General features: G+C 42.8%; 1 protein-coding gene and 1 pseudogene across 17 annotated transcripts in view; both read left to right on the forward strand.

Moving 5' to 3' along the window:
• Positions 1-20644, forward strand: part of Kalrn (kalirin RhoGEF kinase) — a 584665-nt gene that overhangs the window by 32558 nt on the left and 531463 nt on the right. The gene's annotated exons all lie outside the window — the stretch shown is intronic.
• LOC104858111 lies at positions 6558-7320 on the forward strand (annotated as a pseudogene).

Below are 20644 nucleotides of genomic sequence, written 5' to 3' on the forward strand. Positions count from 1 at the left end.
TCTTGGATCCTTCTCATCTCTAACTTCCTCTGTGTCTTCTTCACACAGCCAGTTCTCACTTATTTCTAGATTTGTATCTGTGATATGGCTAATTTTAAATTTTGAGCTGGCTTCCTCTTTTTATATAGCTATTTCCTACCACTCTTAGTTTTTATATTTAGGACATGCAAGTTCATTTTCAAACAAATAGATCCTTAAGAAGACAGCTTTGCTGTGTAAATAATGAGCAAAATAAAAGATGGATAATAGGAAGTAGGGAGAGAGATCTTTCTTAAAGGGACAGATGATCAAGAGGGAGGGAGGGAGAAGGAAGGGGAGGGAAAGGGGATGAACATGTACCAACTTCCCATAGGAATGTAATCTTTATGTACTGGAAAAGAAAAGGAAGGGGATCGAGAGATGAATGAAAGTGGGAGGGAAGGATGGAAAGGAGGTAAATAAAAAGAATTAAGTTGTATCATGTACATCTACCAATTCTCCACAAAGAATGTAAATATTATATACTGCAAGCATGTTTTAATAAAAAATAGGTGAGTGAAGAAAAAAAGGCAACTCTGCTAACAAAAAGACATGTTGGCTCCTAGTAAACATTATGCATTACGTTCATTTTGTTAACCCAGTATTTCTGTACTCTTGGTGCAGCAGACTGACTGATACCTGAATTACACGACCATTTCCCTGTCACTAGCCTCCTCTGCCCTGCTAGAGCTCTATCCTGACTGTGGATTGATAGTGCTTAGGTTTTGGCCACTTTTTCCTAAGGGTTATGCAGGCAACTCAATCAGTGATTGCAGAGCTGCAGGTCTGGTACCTGAGCCAGTGAGGATACTGGTACAGAGAGGAGAAAAACAGGAAGAGAGAGACATTAGCACTTGGGAGGTGAGCACCAAGGGTCATGTGATTTATAGTCTCTCTCTTTCTCTCATTCATATTCTCTCTCATCCCCCGCCCCTGCTTGTTCCTGGCTTCTTGCCTGGCCTGAGCATTTTAAGGCTGCACAAAAATGCAGAGCCAAGGGGAAAATATCTCATCTTCTGGCAGCCTGGGCAGAGGTCTTATTTTGCACATGGCAGGATTGAGGGAAGGAAGAGGAGGGATGATGGGGCTATGAGAAGGTGACTTTGTGGTATCTAGAAAGGAATTGGAGCCTCATAGCTCAGAGAATTGGTGAAAATCTTTATAACACTTGTATTTTTCCTGTTCCTCTATGTCTTTTTTGGCAGGAATAGTTGCTTCTGTTTCACATTCCATATTCTTTTACCAGAGTTCTGTGGGTCAGAGACAATACCCGTTTTCCCCCTGGCAGCCCCCTTCTTTGGAGAATTGTCCTGATTCCTGTTGCTGGAGTGTCTAAACTCTTCTTTGAAGCCAAATCTATTCTCCTCTTTGGCTTCTTTCCCACCTCCAAATTTGGTGGTGTAGTTTTGTTTCCCTTGCACCTAGTAGGATGGCATAACTGATAGCTTCCCAGACCACTATGCAAGGAGGGGTCCCCCCTTCAGAGCAGACTCCTTAAGGTGACTAATTCCACAGATGCCAGCTGGGTTCTAGCAGGTAGAGTCTGTACTCTGGTAGTTGAATTTTGATCTGATGGTACCTTCTTTTCACTTTAAATTTTATTTATTTGTTTATTTTGGTACAAGGGATTGAACTTGGGTCCTTGTTTTTGTGAGACAGGCAGTGAAGCCACTGAGCTAAATCCCCAGCCCCTTTAAATTTTGAAAAATTATCCTTAATGGTAACAAAACTTTATTTTTTGAATGGAAATTTGCTTTTTGAAAATAGCCTGGCTTTATTTAGGGATATCTGAGGAAGAGAGAATCAAATCTGGATAAGCTGAATGATAGTATTTTAGTAAAAAAAAAAAAAAAATCCAAACAAACAAACAAGAAACAAAGATTTGCCTATAAAGTAATGACATAGTTTGCTTGCTTTTTAGTTTGAAATGATAGTAATTACTGATCTCAAGAGGAAACCAGGAGTGCGTTTAGTGTCTGCTGGGTCATGTATATAGGCACAGGAAGGAGAAAGCTACCAGGAAACTCTCATTTCTACATTTAATTCAGGAGGTCACAAGAATCGCCTATGATTTTGTGGCATTATGAGAGGCCCCAAGGCAATACTTGCAATTATAGACCTACTCCTATGCCTTTTGGGCTGGGAAGGGGAAGATGAATTCAGGGCATTGCCAAGTCCCTTATAGTTCACATGTTGCTGGGGAGCAAGACTGAGTAGTGGAATGATTCTGCACCAGGGAGGCCTTCCTGACGCTGAGAGATCTTATCCTGAGCCAGTGGACTTGCCTAGGACAATAGGCAAAGAAATTTGAGAACGGGAAGCAAGAGGATCATGTGTTTCTAGTTTAACTCCAGTGGCCTTTATCAAGTTTTTATTAAAGAGGTGCTCTTTGAAAGAGTTGGGGATGTTAGAAGGCTGGTGTGCACATTGTAAGGCCAGGCTGGTTTTTAAAGATGGTAATCCAGGACAGTGGGGATGTCAAGATAGCTGCTAAAAGAGAACTCTTGCCCCAAGCTGTGAATAGCCTGTATACATATCCTTGCAAGGAACAGGGGCGTTCTGATGCATCAGCCCAGCTACTAAGGTCAGAGTCAACAAGGGCTAAATTGTAGAAGGGAGGGGACTGACATGGACCGAGAGTCTACTATACAAGTATCTGGCGTTCCTATACATCAATCTGTGGAATACTTTACAGTCCTGCCAGAGGGACATTAACATTCCTCCTTTTACAGATGAGAAATGAAAGGACAGATGGTGAAGTCATCTGTTGTGATCTCACCACTCTCATCTCAATCTCACCACACACCTTGTTCAATCTGCACTCCCCATTTTGTTTTACCATGGTTTGCCCACTCCCAGAGGTTCTGAATTAGAATCTTGTAGAATTAGAATAGAATTTTGGATGGTCCCAGATTTTGGGGTCATTTTTCAAAGCTACTCAGGTGATTCTACTATAGAGTGAGGGTAAAGAACTGCTGTTTTATTTATTTAAAACATTTTTATTTTGCACAGCTGAGCATGCTGAGGCAAGTGCTATACCACTGAGCCCTTAAACTACTATTTTAGATTGTGAGTGTGTGTGTGTGTGTGTGTGAGTGTGTGTGTGTGTGTGTATGTACCCAAGAGCTAACTCAAAGTCATTGGATCTCAAACTTGATCATGTATTAGAATCACGTGGAAAGTTTGAGCATTGCAGGCCCCTGCCCCAGTGTGTGATTCAACAGGTCTGAGATGAGCCTATGAATCTGCACTTCTCACAAGTTATTGGCTGATGCTGATGCTTCTGGTCTAATATATAGTCTCTTTCCTTATTGTGAGTCACATCACATTCACAACTTAAAGGAGAGATTTATTTGGGCTTGTGGTTTTTAGAGGTTTCAGTTCATAATTGGCTAGCTCCAAGGCAGCGACGGAAAGAGGAAAGCTGCTTGTATCATAGTGGCCAGGAAGAAGGTGAAGGGAGGAGCTGGGAAAGGTGATATACCCTTGTGGGTCACACCCCCAGTGACCCATCTCCAAGCCTAACCTTCTAACAGCAAGGCAACTATATTTTCCGCATGGTTAAATCACCTACCCAGAGCCCTACTTGTGAGTGTGTGAAGACTTTGGGGGACACTTTTGGTCTATACCAGTGATAGAGAACCAGTTAGAGTGGAGTACACAAACTGTAATCTAAATCCCTCTTATTTATTACAAAGTGCCAACACTGCATTAAACCTGAATACTGTGGTTTTAATTTAGAAAAAAAAAAACTCATACATTAACATCTTTTGTCTTAAAGACAAGTGACACATGTGCTTTAGCTTTGCCACCACTGACTTAAACTGTAACATTCCACTCCAGTCCCTCTCTCTCTATATATAGATATATATCTAGATATATCTAGATATATATCTATATATATTTATTTATGCAAATAAACTGTAACATTCCACTCCAGTCCCATCTGTCTATCTATCTATCTATCTATTTATATTTATGCAAATACATTTAGTCCATTTTCTAAGAGTTGCCAAAGCCCTAACAGTTCTAGAAGTGCTGAAAAACTCAAATCAAAAGTCTCCTTCGGGCTGTTTCCAAGTTTCAGCTGTTATAAACTGTGCTGCTATAAACATTGATGTGCATATATCACTGTGGTATGATTCTTTTATTTGTTTTGGAAAGCTACCCATCAGTTGGAGACTGGATAAAGAAGATGTGGTTTTTCTGTAAAATGGAATACTACTCAGCCATAAAGAATGAGAAATTAGATTCATTCATAGGAAAATGGATGCATATTGAGGTTATACTCCTAAGTGAAATAAATAAGTCACACATGTGTAAATACTGAATAGTTTCTCTGGTGTGAAAAACTACAATTATAAATAAGATCCTAATGATATAATTGACAATGTATAATAGGAAAAGTGCTAAAAGTGTAGGGGAAGTGGGAAGGGTAGGGGAAGGGAAAAAAGGGAAAATAATAAATATGAGAGAAGGAAAAAATGGAAATACATTTTTTGTAAATAGGGAAGGGAGGAGGGGGTGAAAGGAGGGCAGGGGTATGGGGAAAAAATGAGAACCAAGACCTGTCATGTAAAGGTACAAGATCCCAATGATGAATGTAACTGTACTGTATACCTAAAATGTACCAACAAACTCAGTGAGAAAAAAAGTCTCCTTTGAGACTCAAGAGAAACCCTTAGCTATGATCCCCTGTAAAAATCAAGAAAAAATTAAACACTGTCCATATTCAATGGCACAGGGCAAACAGTTCCATTCCAAAAGGGAAGAAAAGGGGGAATAGAAAGGAAGCAGGACCAAAGCAACACAGAAACCCAGGAGGGTGAAAATTAAATCCTGTAGCTCAATGTCTAGTACCTGGAGCAAAGATGTGAACTCCAAAGAGCTTGGGTGACCCCACCTCTGTGGTATTGTCAGTTGCAGCTGACATGGCTTCTCTCTTGGGGTGGCTTTGCTCATTGCCTGTGGTTTTTTTTTTTTTGTTTGTTTGTTTTTTTAAGCAGATGTTCCAACTTGCTGGCTTCTTCAACTTTCTGAGATCTTCACTGCACTTTTGGCTTCACTCTCACAGGTTTATGCACTGTGTTGTCAGGGACACACTGCCTGGCTTCCTAAGGCCTTCTTCTGAAATTTGTGTGAAAACCGCCCTGATCCCACAACTCTTACATTCTGCACACCTGTAAAACTCACACTGCGTGGATAATGTGAAGATCTGCCAGCTTAAGCAGTAGCTAGACCTCTTTAGATCATATCTATGGAGGCCTCTGAGTACCTGAATGGCTGAGCACTATGAATGGTATCCTTAGGGGATGAGTTTCCTAGGTGACTTTTTTAACTTTTTTTTTTTTTTGGTACCAGGGATTGAACTCAGGACCTTGTGCTTGCGAGGCAGTGGAACTATTGAGTTAAATCCTTTGCACCCTACATGATCCTTTTTGAACAGGGTTCCCCAGGCTCTCTTCTCAAAGGAAAGTCTCACTTTTGAACCCTTTGGGCTGCAGAGGATAGGTCTTGTGAATTCCCAGGATGCCCTCAAGGCATCCTTCCTATTGTCCTGGTGCAATGTACTTGGCTTCTTTGTAATTTTAATCTTTTTAGCAACTGAGGTCTCCTCTGCTCCAACTTTACAGTCTTTTTTTTTTCTAGCAAAACTAAAAATTTTAAAAATGGGCTTTTTTGCTCCTGTTTCTCAGTGCAAATCTTTAATAAAAGCAGTGGGTAGTACCCATGCGACAGCCTGAATGTTGCCATGAAATTTCCTCTGCCAGATTAGTCTTCTGCACTTAATCTTAGTCTCTCACAAAGTCTCAGGACATAAGAAAAATGAAGAAAAATTTTCTGTCAGGGCATCTCAAGTCCAAGGAGACTTGTCCCAACTAATACTTCTTGAGCCTGGTCTTTTCTGCCTGCATTTTTATTAGCACTCTGATCTTCTGAGCACCAACTAGAATCTCCCATCAAGCTCAGCTTGCAGCATAATAGGGCTTCTCTCCAGCTAGCATTTCCAAACCTTTCCAAACTCCTGTGCTCCACTTCCAAAGCCTTCTAAACCAGGTTACAGTCATAGCAGTATCCCCACTTCTTGATACCAAAATCACTTTCCTCATTGCTGAAACACAATATTTGACATCTACAACTTAAAGGGAGGAGAGGTTTACTTGAGCTCATGGTTTTTAAAGGTTTCAGTCCATAGTTGTCTGGCTCCAAGGCAGGGATAGAGGAAGGGCCTGGTGGAAGAAAGTTGCTAACATCATGGTGGTCATGAAAAGGGAGTAGCTGAGGAGGAAGATACACCCCTCCAGATCACGCCTCCAGTGACCCATCTGCTCCAACCAGGTCTCACCTCCTAACAGCAAGTCACATTGCCCCCATGATTCAATAACCTTCCAAAAATCCCTGTTGGGTGTGGTGGCACATGCCTATAATCCCAGCACTCAGGAAGCTCAGGCAGGAGGATTGCCACAAGTTTGAGGTCAGCCTGGGCTACATAGTGAGTTCAAGCCTGAACTACATAGTGTGACCCAGTCTCTCTCTTTTTTTTTTTGACAAACGGTGAGCAGTGGTAGCAACTCAGACAGGCACAGTGGAGGTTTTCCAGGTTTCGGTTTCAGATCTCAGCAACAGGATGGTGCAAGCCTCCCTGCAGCAGACCCTCAATAGCCATTGCTTTACCAGAGTGAAGGAAGGGGGTAAACCTAGTGCCACCATTCATGCCAGCCACACCATGCCACTTCTTATTCTGCATAGCTGTGGTGGCTACAGCAGCAAGAGTTCCAAGGTCTCAATCAGTTGCTGTAGTGTCCTGGGTCTGGGGCCTTGGTGGTGCTCCTCACCCACCCGTGAAGATCTCAGGCAGACAAGGGAACAGTCAGTGGGACCACGGTCTTTCAGCTAACTCATTCTACTCTCACAATCGGCTGAATGTAACAGAGGAACTAACATTTAATAACAAGACAAGGGTTCCAAATGTTCAGTCCAGGCTCATGGATGCCAAACACATTACCTGGAGAGCTGTGTGGAGCTGTGGCAGCCTCTACATTGAGATCCCAGGTGGCCCTCTGCCTGTGGGGAGCAAGGACAGTTTCACAGTTCTCCTTGAGTTTGCCAGGAGCAGCTCCATGCCAACCGTGTCTTCATTTGCTTCTGTAAGAACTGGGAGGACAGAGCTGCCTTGTTCCAGACCATTAGCTTTTTGGGCTTTGAAATCGTGAGACTAGGGCATCCCCTTGTCCCCAAGAGAGCCGATGCTTGCTTCATGGCCTATATGTTCTAGAAACAGTCTGCTGGTGAGGAGGAGTAGTGACCCAGCTGCCGAGGGAGCCCACATGGTGGTGGACCCCATCCCCTCAGTGTACTGCACTAGGGGACACAGACTCAGTCCTCTCTTCTGGGTTTGTCCACATGTCTTAATTGTGCAAAAAAAAAAAAAAAAAAAACCCACACCAAATTAGTGGTGTATTTCTTGAAGTTCAATGTTTGTTGTATTTGTGATATTGAGGTATTTGCTTTAATTCTAACTAAAAGTTTATATTTTACTTTTTTTATTGCTGGTTGAAGATGACTCAGGCCCTCTTGTACTGGAAGAGTTGCTCAGTGGAAGTCTTTGGACTCAGTCTTAGTTCTTTTTCCTTGGAAAGATAGGCATTAATCTGCTCTTCTCTGCTCTGGGAAATCTGAATAAATGTGGTGAAAACTCTGTGAAACAACAACAACAAAACATTTTTTTAAATGCCCAAAGTTCCACCTATGATCATATAATGTTTTGAGAGACATTCTTGCTCTAATTCATTACATCTAGGAACCTTACTATGAGAACATCTGATCCCTTAGAAGAAGAGAAAGCACTTAGTGATTGAATTTCACCAAATTGCCACCATCACCCAATGGGAGTGGAATCAGGACCTGAAAACCCTGGCCCACCAGGTAGTGCAGCCCACCCTCTTAACACGGCTAATGCTGGCTTCAGGAGCCTGGGAGGTGAAGTGGGGTGGCCTGGTATCTACCTAACCGGTGGCAGAAGGCTTGAGTTTATTGGTCTCTAGCATCTATGCATGGGGAGAGATAATACCAGTTTCTTGTCAGAAGCCTAGTGAATGTTAAGAGGCCCAGAAATTCTCAGTTGAGGTTCAAAACAGCCAAGAGATTCTAGATTCTTAACTCAGGATACAAAGTCCAGTGCAGGTTGTGATCTTCGAAAAGGTGCTCATACATGTGTATATCTCAGAGTGTCTCTTACAGAGCTGGTGATACCGCTCTTTATAATCACACTTTGTGTGCCCTAGGAAATCCAGGAGTACTTGGAAAGAAAGAATGGCTTAGTGACATCAGAGGTGCAGATGAGGTCATGAGCCATTATAGATGAGCAGGGGAAAAGGTTGGTGAGGCAGAGCAGTTGTGAAAGTTTAGGCAACAGGAAAGAATGTTCAGACTAACAGGAAAAAATGTTCAGACTACAGTAAGAATGGTATGTTTGGGAGAGGAGGCCAAAGGCTAAGCTGGACAATACAGTGAGGATGTGGGGAAGTTGGCTTTCCCCTTTTAGAAGTATGTGCTTAAGCAACTGGAGGCTTGAGTACTTGGTTTTGCTGAATAATGAATAAAAACCCACAAAAAAATATTTACTTAATTTCCCACTGTGTGCATAACACTGTTCCAGTGATTAATGGTCAGGTGCAGAGTGAGGTTAGTACTACATGATCCATTCAGGTGGCAGATCTTCCATTGTGGAGCAGAGTACTTCTGGTTGTATTCTGGGAAAGGTTGAGTCTGCTGATCCTGCAGGAAGAGTGAGACACAAGGTGTGGGAAAGGTGTAGGTTCCTTATATACGGATTATTTGTGGGAGGAAGATAAGGATGTAGAAGTAAAAGGGAAATGAATATAAGATGCTTTTTCCTGGATTGCTATTGTGTCCTATTCTCAAAATGTGAGCCCTAATGGCTGGGGACCACCTTGAGAACAAAGGCCTCCTGCTAGTAGGGCTGCTTGTACCAACTTAGAAGATTTTTTCCTCACTGCTAAATTATGGGTTATTTTTACCCCTTCCAGAAATATTTCATGTTTAAAAAAAAAAAAAAGAGGAGGGAAGCTCTAACCTTTTAGGGAAGACTAAGGCTTAGAGAGGGAAAGGGCTAAAAGTCATCTGGGTGTGGTTTGGCTACAGGGGGATAGCTGAGAGTCATCTGAACATAATGGTTCTGCTGAGGACAATGGTGAGGGGCACAGTCTTCCCTGAATAGCACAGGGATGTGGATGTGGATGAGGAATTTCTGGGAGGTTTGTGTTTTGTAGGGCTGGGAGGAACTATGGAGAGCAAGGGAGGTCCGAACAACCCTGATCAGAGCTCACAGCCCTGACACTCCCACTGGCCCCAGTAGGCTGGTATTTCAAGGTTCATGGGGCCTGTCTTGGATGCCCTTCTCCCTGTGTACCTATCTCTGGGCTTGTGGAAGTTAAGCATTAATCAGAATTGTAAAATCCTCTCTGCTGAGTTAGAGAGCAACTTAGATGGTCTTTTCTACTTCCCTTGTCAGAACCATTCATGGACCCCCCCTACCTTTGAAGTCAGCCAGATATGACTAAAGGAGGGGCAGGGGAGGTGTCTGAGGTCACTGCTTCACAGTAGTATCACTCTTAAGCATTTGTGCCCAAGAAGAGCATTTTGTTGCCTAGGCAACTTTCTTGCATGAGTCCTGCACTCAGAATATCTGACAAATCTCAATATTTCATGCTCACTGGACAGAGATAGAAGAGCAGATCAAAGGGTGAATCTCAATTACCAATTAGGGTGAAGGCCAGAGATTAAAAGGGCAACTGAGACCAGCAATGAAATGGCTGCTGAAGCCTGCACTTGATCTTAGCCAAGTGATGGCTGCTGAAGTCTGAAGGATTCCCTCAAGTTCTTGTCCTTTTCATTCTTCTGTCTTTCCCCTTTCCATGTGAATTCTCATTTCTGCCTTTTGTGAAGTTGCTGGGGCCCTTTTACTCCTCCTTGTGCATCATCAGTCACAGGCTTGAACTGGTGTTTGACTGTGCAGGCAGTGTTCCCTGAACACTGGGAATTGGTGGGTGTGCAGAAAGGAAGAGTCAAGGACTTGGCCTTTGAGTCTGGGTCATCGTCAGAGGGCTTTCAGCTTGTTGTGGAAAGCATGTGACTTATATCCATGGGACTTCTGCTGAGGTGGGGGAGGAAGCCCAGAGTCTAGGAGTGTGGTGCTGTTTGACATTGTTCATGTACATGTTTATCTTGGGATCCATAATGCAGATGTGAGGAGACAGAGTCTGTTTCAAAGGTAAATGTTGCAATGGGGTATTTGGTTAGGGGGATGCAGAAGGCTGGGGCAGCTTTGTGCCAGAGAAGAACACTCTCTTCACTCAGGTCCCATCTATGGGGCCCAGACCTTTTCCCTTTTCCATTGTGAGAATGTCATCTCTCTGGATATGAAAGAGCAGAGTCAGGAGGCAGAGGGACTCAGAGGTTGGTGACACTCCCTTTGAGTTGTTCTCTGGAGAAAACCCACTGACCTGGTGCTGTTGTGTCAGAATCAGGGTGCACATGTGGAGTAAGTGAATCTCCTTCAGAAACAGAATGAAGCACTGTGCCTTCCACTGTGATCTTCTTGAGTGACTCTGAGGCCAGCTTCTCAATGCATTAGCTTCCTTTATTCCATCTGCAATTCATTATGCACCAGTGTGTGCCAGGCCCTGCATTGCAGAGAATCTTCTGAACCACTCCTCCTGCTTTGCTGCACACTGCTGAGCATGGTCCCTGTGCCTTGTTAGGAACGAGGAGGATGTGTGCAAAGAGGAGAGCTTTGCCACACAAGGAGGAGGGTGGTAAGAGGAGTTGGAGGCATAGCAGGGGAGCCAGGATACCTGCGAGTTCTTTCATGTTAGGGTTTTGAAGGAGGAGGGCATCAGAGCTGAGGATTGGAGTGGTGAGGTTGAACCCTGGTATCTGGGTATTAGGAGATTGTGGTCATCTTTGAAGAAACAGCCAAGAGATTATGGGGTCAGGAGGAAAGCCCCAATGGGCAGTAGGGAGTTTCTGCATTGTCTGGAAGTACTTTCTGGTTCCGACTTCAGGCTCTCGTGGCACGCCTTGGTCTCTCAGTTTGTCTTCAGGGGAGGAAGAAATTGCCTTTATGTGGTACTTGGTGACACTCTCTGGTATGTCCTCCCCACCAAGTCCCATGTTGTACCCCACAGGTCCCACATTGTCACATGGTGGTTCCAGCCAGCAGGGTTATCTTTTTGTGGCCCCCCTCATCTGGTGATCAGAGCTGAGCCCTGGAGAAGCTGTGAAGCTTACTTTTCTAGGTCCCTTTGCCCCTCTGGTCTCTTTCTTTAATAGCCTATCAAAATAGAACCAATGATTCCAGTTTCAAAATGTCCTCCTCCTCTTTTCCTCTCTAAACCATTAAAACCCTTGCTCCTGCAGGGAGCTGATACACTAATGCATACTCTTATACTCATGATTGGTAACAGCTCAATAGATTATTCCTCATAGAAGAATTTGTAATTTAAAAGAAGTATGTTAAGCTAAAGAAGTAAATCTCTAATGGTGGAATTTTAACTGCCACTGACAGGCAGGTAGAGGTGATATATGGGGGCTCTGGACTGTAATTACAGAATTCTTCTCTATCCTTGTCAGACCTTATCTTAAGGAGAGAATTCAGTTTCAGATGCCCCAAACTCAGGTTCAGGTAAAATATGTGGTGTAATAAAAAACTACAGTGAATGTTTAAATTTAAAAAAAATTTATTAGAGTAAATTTATTAATCGCCATTAATTGCCCTCAGAATATTCCTCCTTTCTTTGAACACACTTATTCCATTATTCTTCCCACTTTCTGAAGCAGTTCTGAAAATCCTCTATCACAGGTGTCTAGTTATGCTGTCATGGCTGCCTCTGTGTCCTGAATAGATTTAAAATGCTTACCTATTAGTCATTTTGACTTTGGAGAAGAGCCAGAAGTCACACAGTGGCAGATCCAGTGAGTAAAGAGATCAAAGACACACTGTAATGCTTTTATGAGCCTGCCTTTCCACTGGATGGTGCTTACCAGCAACATTCACTGTATTTTTGATTACCTTTATAAAGAACTATTCATTGTATATTTTTATTATACCTTGTATGATCTACATTTAACAGATGGAAGGGGAAATTTATTTTTTGTTTTGCACTATCAGAGAGAATTTAACTAAGCCTTGTGAGCAGATGTTAGTGGACAAACTGTATCAATGAGAACTGAACAGTAATGGAAAGTCTTGCTCTGGGGTGGGGCAGGGGTGATTGACATATAACTGGCACTGTCTATATGTACTGCATTTCAATGACACTGTGTGCCAGTTATTTGGCATTTGTCTTGTTTACTTTTTAGGGAGGTTGGGCTGTTTGCCCACGTTCACTCAGATTGAAACAACTGTCATTCCTGTTTTTGTTTTTGTTTTAACTTAAAAATCTTATCCCTGTCTCTATTTAAGATTCTGGGTGAGGTCCCCTGTGATTCTTTGTTTCTGGTAAAAGCAGATGACCCTAGAGTACAGAAGAGATTCCTGATGGGAGGAGGTAGAACTCATTCTTCTAGATTTGACTCTGAAAGCCTCACCTATTCTACATGGAAATAATTAAGTGTTGGCTCAGGGATTTTGTTTCTGTACTCCTGTAACTTCCTTCATGAGGACATACAGCTCTTAATTCACAGAGCAGCTGTCCTGCCTTCTCCAGGGACTTAAGAGCCAAAGAAGGCTGATCTCACCCTGGGTGATAGACAGCCTTATCTTCCTTTCCTCTGGCTGTGATTTCCTTTTCTTGAGTTTATGGTTTATGATCGTTTCATTTGGGTGTCCTAGAGGAGCGTTAATCAGAATGTGTAAAATGAAGCTAATCTCCATTCATTACCATTTTTTCTTCTGTTCAGGGCTTGCAGGTTTTCTCTGGTTCTGACAATGGTAGCATCATACTCTTGGTTTGAAGCTTGGGTTAACTGGGTTCCCCTTCTCCAGCTCTCTAGGCACCAGGACTTGTTTCTCCTTGAAATACACAGGAACCAGCCCATCCTCACCATCCAGTGTCACCGACTAGTTCAGACTGTCTCAATCCTATATCCACTTGTCCTATTGCTGGCTCTCTGAGCACTACTGGTTTCCTTTACTTAAACTACATTTTTACTTACATCTTTCCTTAGCTAAAACCAGCCCATGGATTTTCATGGCCTCTGGTTTAAAGATCAAGAAGTCTTATCCATCAACCAAGGCGCTTTACTCTTACCTATCCCAACTGTCCTAAACTCTTTCCCATGAACTGTCTCTTCTGAGCAAATCAATGTTCCCCAGAGTGTATGTTTTCTTCTGGATGAGACTTTTTCTTTCCCAAATGTCCTTACCTTACTTCCCATTTCCCTGCTTGTCCTCTGCTTGAAAGCTTTAAATCCCATATCCAACCCCTAGGACTCCCCACAGAATCCTCTGGGGCCACTGCTTCGAAGCAACTGTTCACCCATTTAAGCCATATTATGATTTATCTTTTTGTAGTATCTCACTAATTTTCACATTTATCTTCCTGGCTATGAATTTATTCAGGACAAAGACCATTTTATATATATCATCATCTTTTCTCACAGAGGGTGTTTGCTAGTGACTGCCTGGTTCTCATTCTTTCTGCTCACCATATATATCCTTCTTTGAGTCACAGCTGGTCTTAGCCTAAGAATCTTCCTTTGTTGATCCTGGCTATTTTTCACTGGTTTAGTATCTTTGCCTGTGCTGCTCCCCAACTCCTGCTCACATCCCCTTTCCTACACAACCTCCACATCTCAGAGAAGCAGTGTGGGTCAATGGAACATGCACGCCATTGGGCCAGGAGGCTCTGGGTTTGAATCTGCTATGTGGCTTTGAGCAAGTTATCCAGCCTTCATGAGGCTTGGCTTTTCAACTCTGAAAATGGAAAACTACCTTTTCTCAGTAGGTAAATGTGCGTCATAAACCCTCAGCAAACAGTAGTCTCCCATGTCTCCCCACCCATGTGCTCAAAATCCTCCCTCTTACACACAACCCTTACGAAATATTACACTTGGTGTCTGGCTCTACCCTCACTGAAGCCCTACAGTGTGTATAACATCAGAGACACTGTGAGTCAGAACTGGAAATTTTGCTTAGTGGAGGCTTCTCAATTTAGGGATTAGGCACCTGAGGCCAAGAGGTGTGTAGTGACTTGTGATGAGATTCCCAGTGTGAGTGAGAGCTGATCCAGTCTCACATTCAGACCAGGGCCACAGGCAGGCATCTGTCAGCTCCTGTGCTGTCCTCTCTTCACCAGTACCATGTGCACTCCTAGTTGCCACCTTTCTGCATCCTGCAGGGTGCTGAATGAACATGGAGGAGGGGCTTAGTAAATACTTGGGTCTCTGTGCATGAGACCTCCTCACCTGGGGGACTGTTACGTTCAGCCTTTGTGTTAATCTTTGTCCCTTTTTGGTATTTAGTCTGGTTATAATGCCTGAAGGTTAATTATAAGCCCAGGCACAAGGGTTTTTCAGTGGTTTCCTGGGCTGTCCCCACAATATTCTGCTTCCTCTGGAGGACATAATGCTGTGAAGTGTCCATTTGTGAGGGCTTCATGGGGTGAGGCCTAGGTATGTAGCTTTGGTGCTGCTGTGTACCACTTTGCCTCCCACTCTGTCCTCCTCCAGACTCCCCCGTTTCTGTCTCCACCCCCCACCCACTCCCTGTGCCCTGCTGCTCTCACTGCTCCAGCTAAGAATAAATCATCATGGTTGCATAGCAACGAGTTGGTCTCCTTCACTCCTTCTCCTCCCACAAAAGTGCCTCAGCTCTAAATTTAAGGTGGTATGTCAGGAGGTCCCAGTACCCTATTAGAGCCTCTGAACCCCAGTTTCATTCTCCCGTTATCAGTTTGCTTTATGAGGATAAAGACTGTTTTGCTTGCTTTTCTATCCACAGCACCTAATATAGTCTTTAGTACAAGGCACATAGTAGGTATTCAATGAATTGCAATTGTTTAATGAATGAATGAATCATTTCCTCTGAATCCCTGCAGCTGAAATGTGAGAAGTTCTAGGAATAGGAAGTGTTGTGTTCCGAGACAGTAGGATAGTCTGTACTTCCCCTTGCTGGGTGGATTCTTTCCCCTTCCTCTTTCCCTAACCACCTAAGTAGCTGATATAGCAATAGAAGACACATATTCTTCATATTTCACTACCACGTGGATGGTGAATCTGTTTCCCTTTTTTTCTCTCAGACCTGGTGGTTCAGAAAATCTACTCAGTTTATCAAGCCCAGTGGGAGGTACCAGTCTAATGGGGCTTCCTAATTCCTGCCTTGGGAAGAAAGTAGTCTAAGAATCTGGGGGCAGAGTATTCGTTTTTGGTGTTAGGAATATGAGGTGTGCTATTAGGGGCAGATGAACCTCTGTGAGTTTTGAAATCATAGAATCCTAGGTGTGAATTCCAGCTTCCTTGTGTGCAAGCTGTGTGCTCCTGAGTCTGTCCTGTAACTTAGCTCATGGGTTGTAAGAATTGTAGGAGAGGCAGTACAAATAGAGCCTAACAGAGTGCTAGGAAACAAGGTGCCCAAATAGTGTATTTTCTTTTTCTCTTTAAGGGAAGAAATAGAAACAGCCCAGAAAATGCCTTTTAATACCAATGATAGGAAGCCATCAATACACATACATGGAAAACAAAATAGAAGTAAACCAAGCAAAATTGAACAATTTTAATGTTGCTGTAATGTGTATGTGTTCAATAAGTAAAACTATGGCTTTGAATTCTATTTGAAAGTGGGGTGTAATTCCTAAATAAAGAAAAAGCAATTTTCCATTGAGAACAGAATAATCAGAACAGTTAGAAGCTATATTAGATGAGCAGGAATGGGAAACCTTTGGAGTGCCTATTTTGGGAGTATCTTCTCTGGACCTAATGTTTTTCCTTTTTCTGCCTTTTTCTGACTTAAGAAAATAAGTGTTGCATTTTACAACTGTCTCCCCAGCTGCCTTGTATTCATCTCTTTCCAAACATCCCCAAATAGCATCTAGATTGACTCAGCATGTGCCTCAAGGAGTAGGGTGCAGAGGAAGAATAACAAGTTCAGTTGCTCTTTGGGGTCATGGAAACAGAGGCTGGGGAGGCTCGGGATAAGGCCTCTAATAGCAAAAAATAGCAGCAGCCAGTGAAGCAGTCAGAGATCAGAAGCTTGAGTAGCCCGTAGCATACATTCCTGGTAGGGAACTTGGAGTTTAAAAGTCATTCTCCAGCCTCTGAGACAGAGCCATGGACACATGTGTGTCACCTGTACCTACCCTTAGTGCACTTCTGACATCTCATTTCCCTTCGAGGCCTGTATACTACATTGTCTTCTTTCCCTCTCATTCTTCCCTGACCCTCTGTCCCGCAGCATTACTTGCATAGCATCCATTTTCCAGACTTTTCATGAACTGGTCACACTGTGTGTAGTGTCCTTAGGCCTCTGTCCTCTGTAAGTCGGTAGTCTGAGTTAGCTGGCACCCTTGACTCATGGACCACCAGAAAAGCAATGAAAGAGGACCCATTAAATAAACATATAATAGATGAGATAAAGTGTTCCCATCTTGAATGAGCTAAGCCAGTGGGATTTTTTGGAGACTTCTATGTATGTATTTGAGAAAGCCCAAGAGTTTCTTGCCTGCCAAGGGTGAGAATGAGCTAAGTTAGTGCTTTCTGAGAGACCTGTGTTGCAGGGGAGAAACAAGGCTTTTTTATCAACAAGAGGATGGAAGAGGGATGCTTGCTGGCTGGAGCTTAAGGCTGCCCCCTGGGAAAAACAATGTAAAGCAGCTGGAGGTGAGGGGTCTGAAGAGAAAGGAGCAAGACCATTTTCTAATTTTCCCAGACTTATTATCCTCTATTGATCTATTCATTTATCTATTCAGCATTTTAAGGAGCTCTGCTAAATACCAGTATGGATGAAAAGGTGTCCTAAATCAGTGGCTTTTCATCTTGGCCACACATTGGAATTGCCTATGGAATGTAAAAAATGTGGATGCCCAGGCTTCTTCACCCTGATTGCATAAAACATTTTCTCAGTTTGAGATGCAGCTGTGAGTGGTTTTTTAAGGTGATTCCATCATTCAGCCAGGGTAGACAGCAACTGATCTAAGAGACCCCGAGTTTCCTTTCTATGAAAACGCTGTTTACCTCCCCATTTTCATCATGAGTGTCCTTAACTTCTGAGCATTGTGATGGATGGTGTGACTTGCAGTCATTGTGAAGTAGCTGGCACTCTTTGTCCACTTCATGCAAACACTTACTGAACAGCTATCTAGTGTTAAACACAGACATGAGACTAACACTGTCCCCAGGAAGTAAATTAATGGAAATAGGCCATTTCCTTGAATATTTAGGCAGAAGCCAGCTTTTTGGATGAGATTTTCTATGATTTGTCCTGTCTTCTCCCTTAGTGGAAGAGAAATAGTGATTGACTGTATCTGGTACATTTTGGTTAAGTGGAGATGAAGCAGGTAGTGAAAAAGACACAGGAAGAGATGCAACTCAGGTGAACAAGGAGGGATACTAAGGGACAAAATGTTCTCATCAAGCAGGTTTTGGTGAATATACGATCAAGTTGTCCAATTCATGAAGAGATAAAGTAAATAATTTGCCTATTTAAATACTTAGATTATCAGCAAGGAATGGTGCCCCATGAGGCATCTTGTCTGATGTGAGGAACAGTGGATGTGATCCTGGCAGTCAGAATGTTACTGGGTTTTAGGGTGCTGGAGTCTCCTTCTGGAGGTGGTTTCTAGGTTTTGTTTTTTTTTTTCTGTTCTGAGCAAAGAATTGGCCAAGACAATCACAAACAGTAGTAAAATTTTATTAAAGGGTTGGAAAGAAACAGGTTCTGCACTGAGAGTCTGTGCCAAGTAAAAGCAGGAAAAGTAGTATACCCTACAGTGTGAGGGCAGACCACAGTCAAAAGAACATAGTGGCAAAAATTCAAGGTAGATTGTCCTTTATGTATCACCCAGTTTTCAAGATGATGTCAGGTCTAGGTCATCCTTTCAAAATCTACTGCAGTTCTCCTGAGAAGTCCATGTGCAGGATTTTGGGAATTGTTCTGTGTATGAGTCCTGGGATATTGTCACACCATGTGCAGGATTTTGGGAACTGTTGTGTGCATGAGTCCTGGGATATTGTCACACCTTTCCTAGCCATCTCTGGCCATGCCCACCCTTCTTGTCTCAAGAGAACATACAAACTAGCTGAGGGATTAAAATGAACATTCGAAAACCCAGAAAAATCCCAGGCTCCTTAAGTACTTGGTTGTGTGACCATAAGATTGTTAGGAGCTGGAAGAAAGGAGGTATCCCAGCAAGGCTCTGCCAAATCTTTGTTGCCAGTCAGTGATAAGGACAGAAATGGAAGGAACAGATTTTAGAAACTTTTATAAAAAATTGCCAGGATAATTTTTTGTTTGCTGAATGTAAAATTCTAGAAAAGTAGGGTGTATATTTTTTCTTTAAAATTGTATTTCTCTCCTAGTTGGTATTATATTTTCCTAAATATTAGCCTAGATCGGTGACTGTGAACCATTTAGATCTTTTGGTGATAACAAACAGCCCAGTGTGGCATGAGTGCCATAGGTTTGCCGCCACTGGTCTAGATGGATTGCAGTGACAAAAGAATAAAATTGTAAACTGGGCATTCACTGCAGATGGTGTGAGAAGCACTGGATGGAAATAGCTGGAAATCAGAGATATCCTGGCAGTCTGGGAAAGTAGGAAAAAAGGGAAAAAGAAGGTAGGAAAAGGACAGATGATATGATACTGCTACCGACCGTAGGGCAGCAAATACGGGATTTCACCAGGAGATACAGGTTCTCTGAAAGGTGGGAGCAGGTTCGGCGATGACAGTCAGACAAAAGCACACAACACCGAGGTGAAGTTTGCCAGTGCTGCTGCAATTTTATTTCTAACTCCAGGTGTTTATATACTAGTTTCAAGGGCACACCTCAAGAGTGATTTCAGGCACAGGCAGGCATGAGAAAGATAGACAATAGTACTGTAAAAACTAAGACCACAAGGTCAAGTTAAGACCACACCTATATACCATCACAAAAACTAAGACCATTAAGTCAAGGTAAGACCACACCTATACGCAGTCAGAAGGGGAAGTTTGTAAAACAAAGGACTGGCTTCAGCATGTCACCTTCAGGTTCACCTTCAGGACTTCACAGTCCAGGGCTCAGGGTCAGCACTTTGGCCGCCCGTCCTCTTGTGCCTCAATATCTCCACATCTCTAGGAACATCTAATTGTTCCTAACCTTTCCTGGGCCCAGAATACAATTCTACAGATAATGAACAAATAGTAATAAAGACAAAATAGAACAGAATTATAGATGAACCCAATGTCCCCAAACTGCAGGCAGAGAGGCCAGCTATTCTCTTCACGGCTGACTTTGCATGCGGTGTGTGCCAAGGACCTCCAGGAGGCTTAACCCCGTGGGGACGATACCTCTGGTCTGGTTTCTGCCAGGTGACCGGCATTGTCACACAGACTCTACTGGAGTGGTCGTGGCATGATACTGGAAGGGAGTAAGTGTGTCCTGGAAACTAGACCTTATTCATGCATGAGGATCTATGGCTAGAAACATTTTGGTGGCTACTGGAACTTCCCATGTGCTTTATATAAATTATTTTCTTTCATTGGCCCCTCTCAGTACACTGTGATGGCAGTTCCTGTTGCTATTGCCATTTTGCAGGAGCTTGAAGAGGGCAAGAAACATGCTTGGTTTGTTAACATGCTTAGGATAACATGGCTAGCGAGTGGTGGGTTTGAATTTTAGGGCGAGATGTGTTGGATTTTTAAGCCTGCTGGTTTAATCTCAGTGCGATCTTTCCAGGTGATAAGGAACACATAATAGGCTCTGCTCATCTAGACAGTCCAGAATTGGAATGAGGAACAGGCCCTGTATGTAGATGGGTTCAGATTCAAGGAGCAAAGGGTTTCTTTCCTTGGCAGAAGGTGCTTATTCAAAGGGAAGGGCTCAAACCTTTGGCTGGAAGTTCCTGCTTTCTGTTTCTGTGCTTCTAGAAGTACTAGAGCAAGTGGATTTATCCTACTTTATGTCTTTTATTAAACTGTGAACTGCCCTGTCAGTAGCTTTTGTCAGTGGCATCTCATCCATCTATATTTTTTATTTTTAATTTTTCAAATAGTTACTGATTCATAAAGAAGTTGCAAAGAAACATACACATAGGCCCTGTGTATACAGGTCCCTTTATACAGGGTCCCCTGCTGTTAACATCTTCCACACTGAAGTATTAAACCATATTAAAACAGAAATTGACTGTGTAGTACACAGACTCATCCATCCTTTTTTGCTCCCATATTCTGGATACTATATTTTAAGAGAAGTGTCAATGAGCCATGGTGTATCTTGAGAAAGAGTGGTTGGTCCTGAAGCCAGATCACATCTAGAATACAGACATTATGTGTTATTTATTCCTGTCTTAGTACATAAGACAGTATGAGGCACATACTTAGTCTTTAACAAATGCTTTTTGGCTTGAATGTTTGATTCAGAACCTAAAATGTATGTATGTATGTATATATATATATATATATATAT

The sequence above is a fragment of the Fukomys damarensis genome, unplaced genomic scaffold, assembly GCF_012274545.1.
Source record: "Fukomys damarensis isolate Sample0158 unplaced genomic scaffold, DMR_v1.0_HiC HiC_scaffold_24, whole genome shotgun sequence".
In the NCBI taxonomy this organism is placed as follows: Eukaryota; Metazoa; Chordata; class Mammalia; order Rodentia; family Bathyergidae; genus Fukomys; species Fukomys damarensis.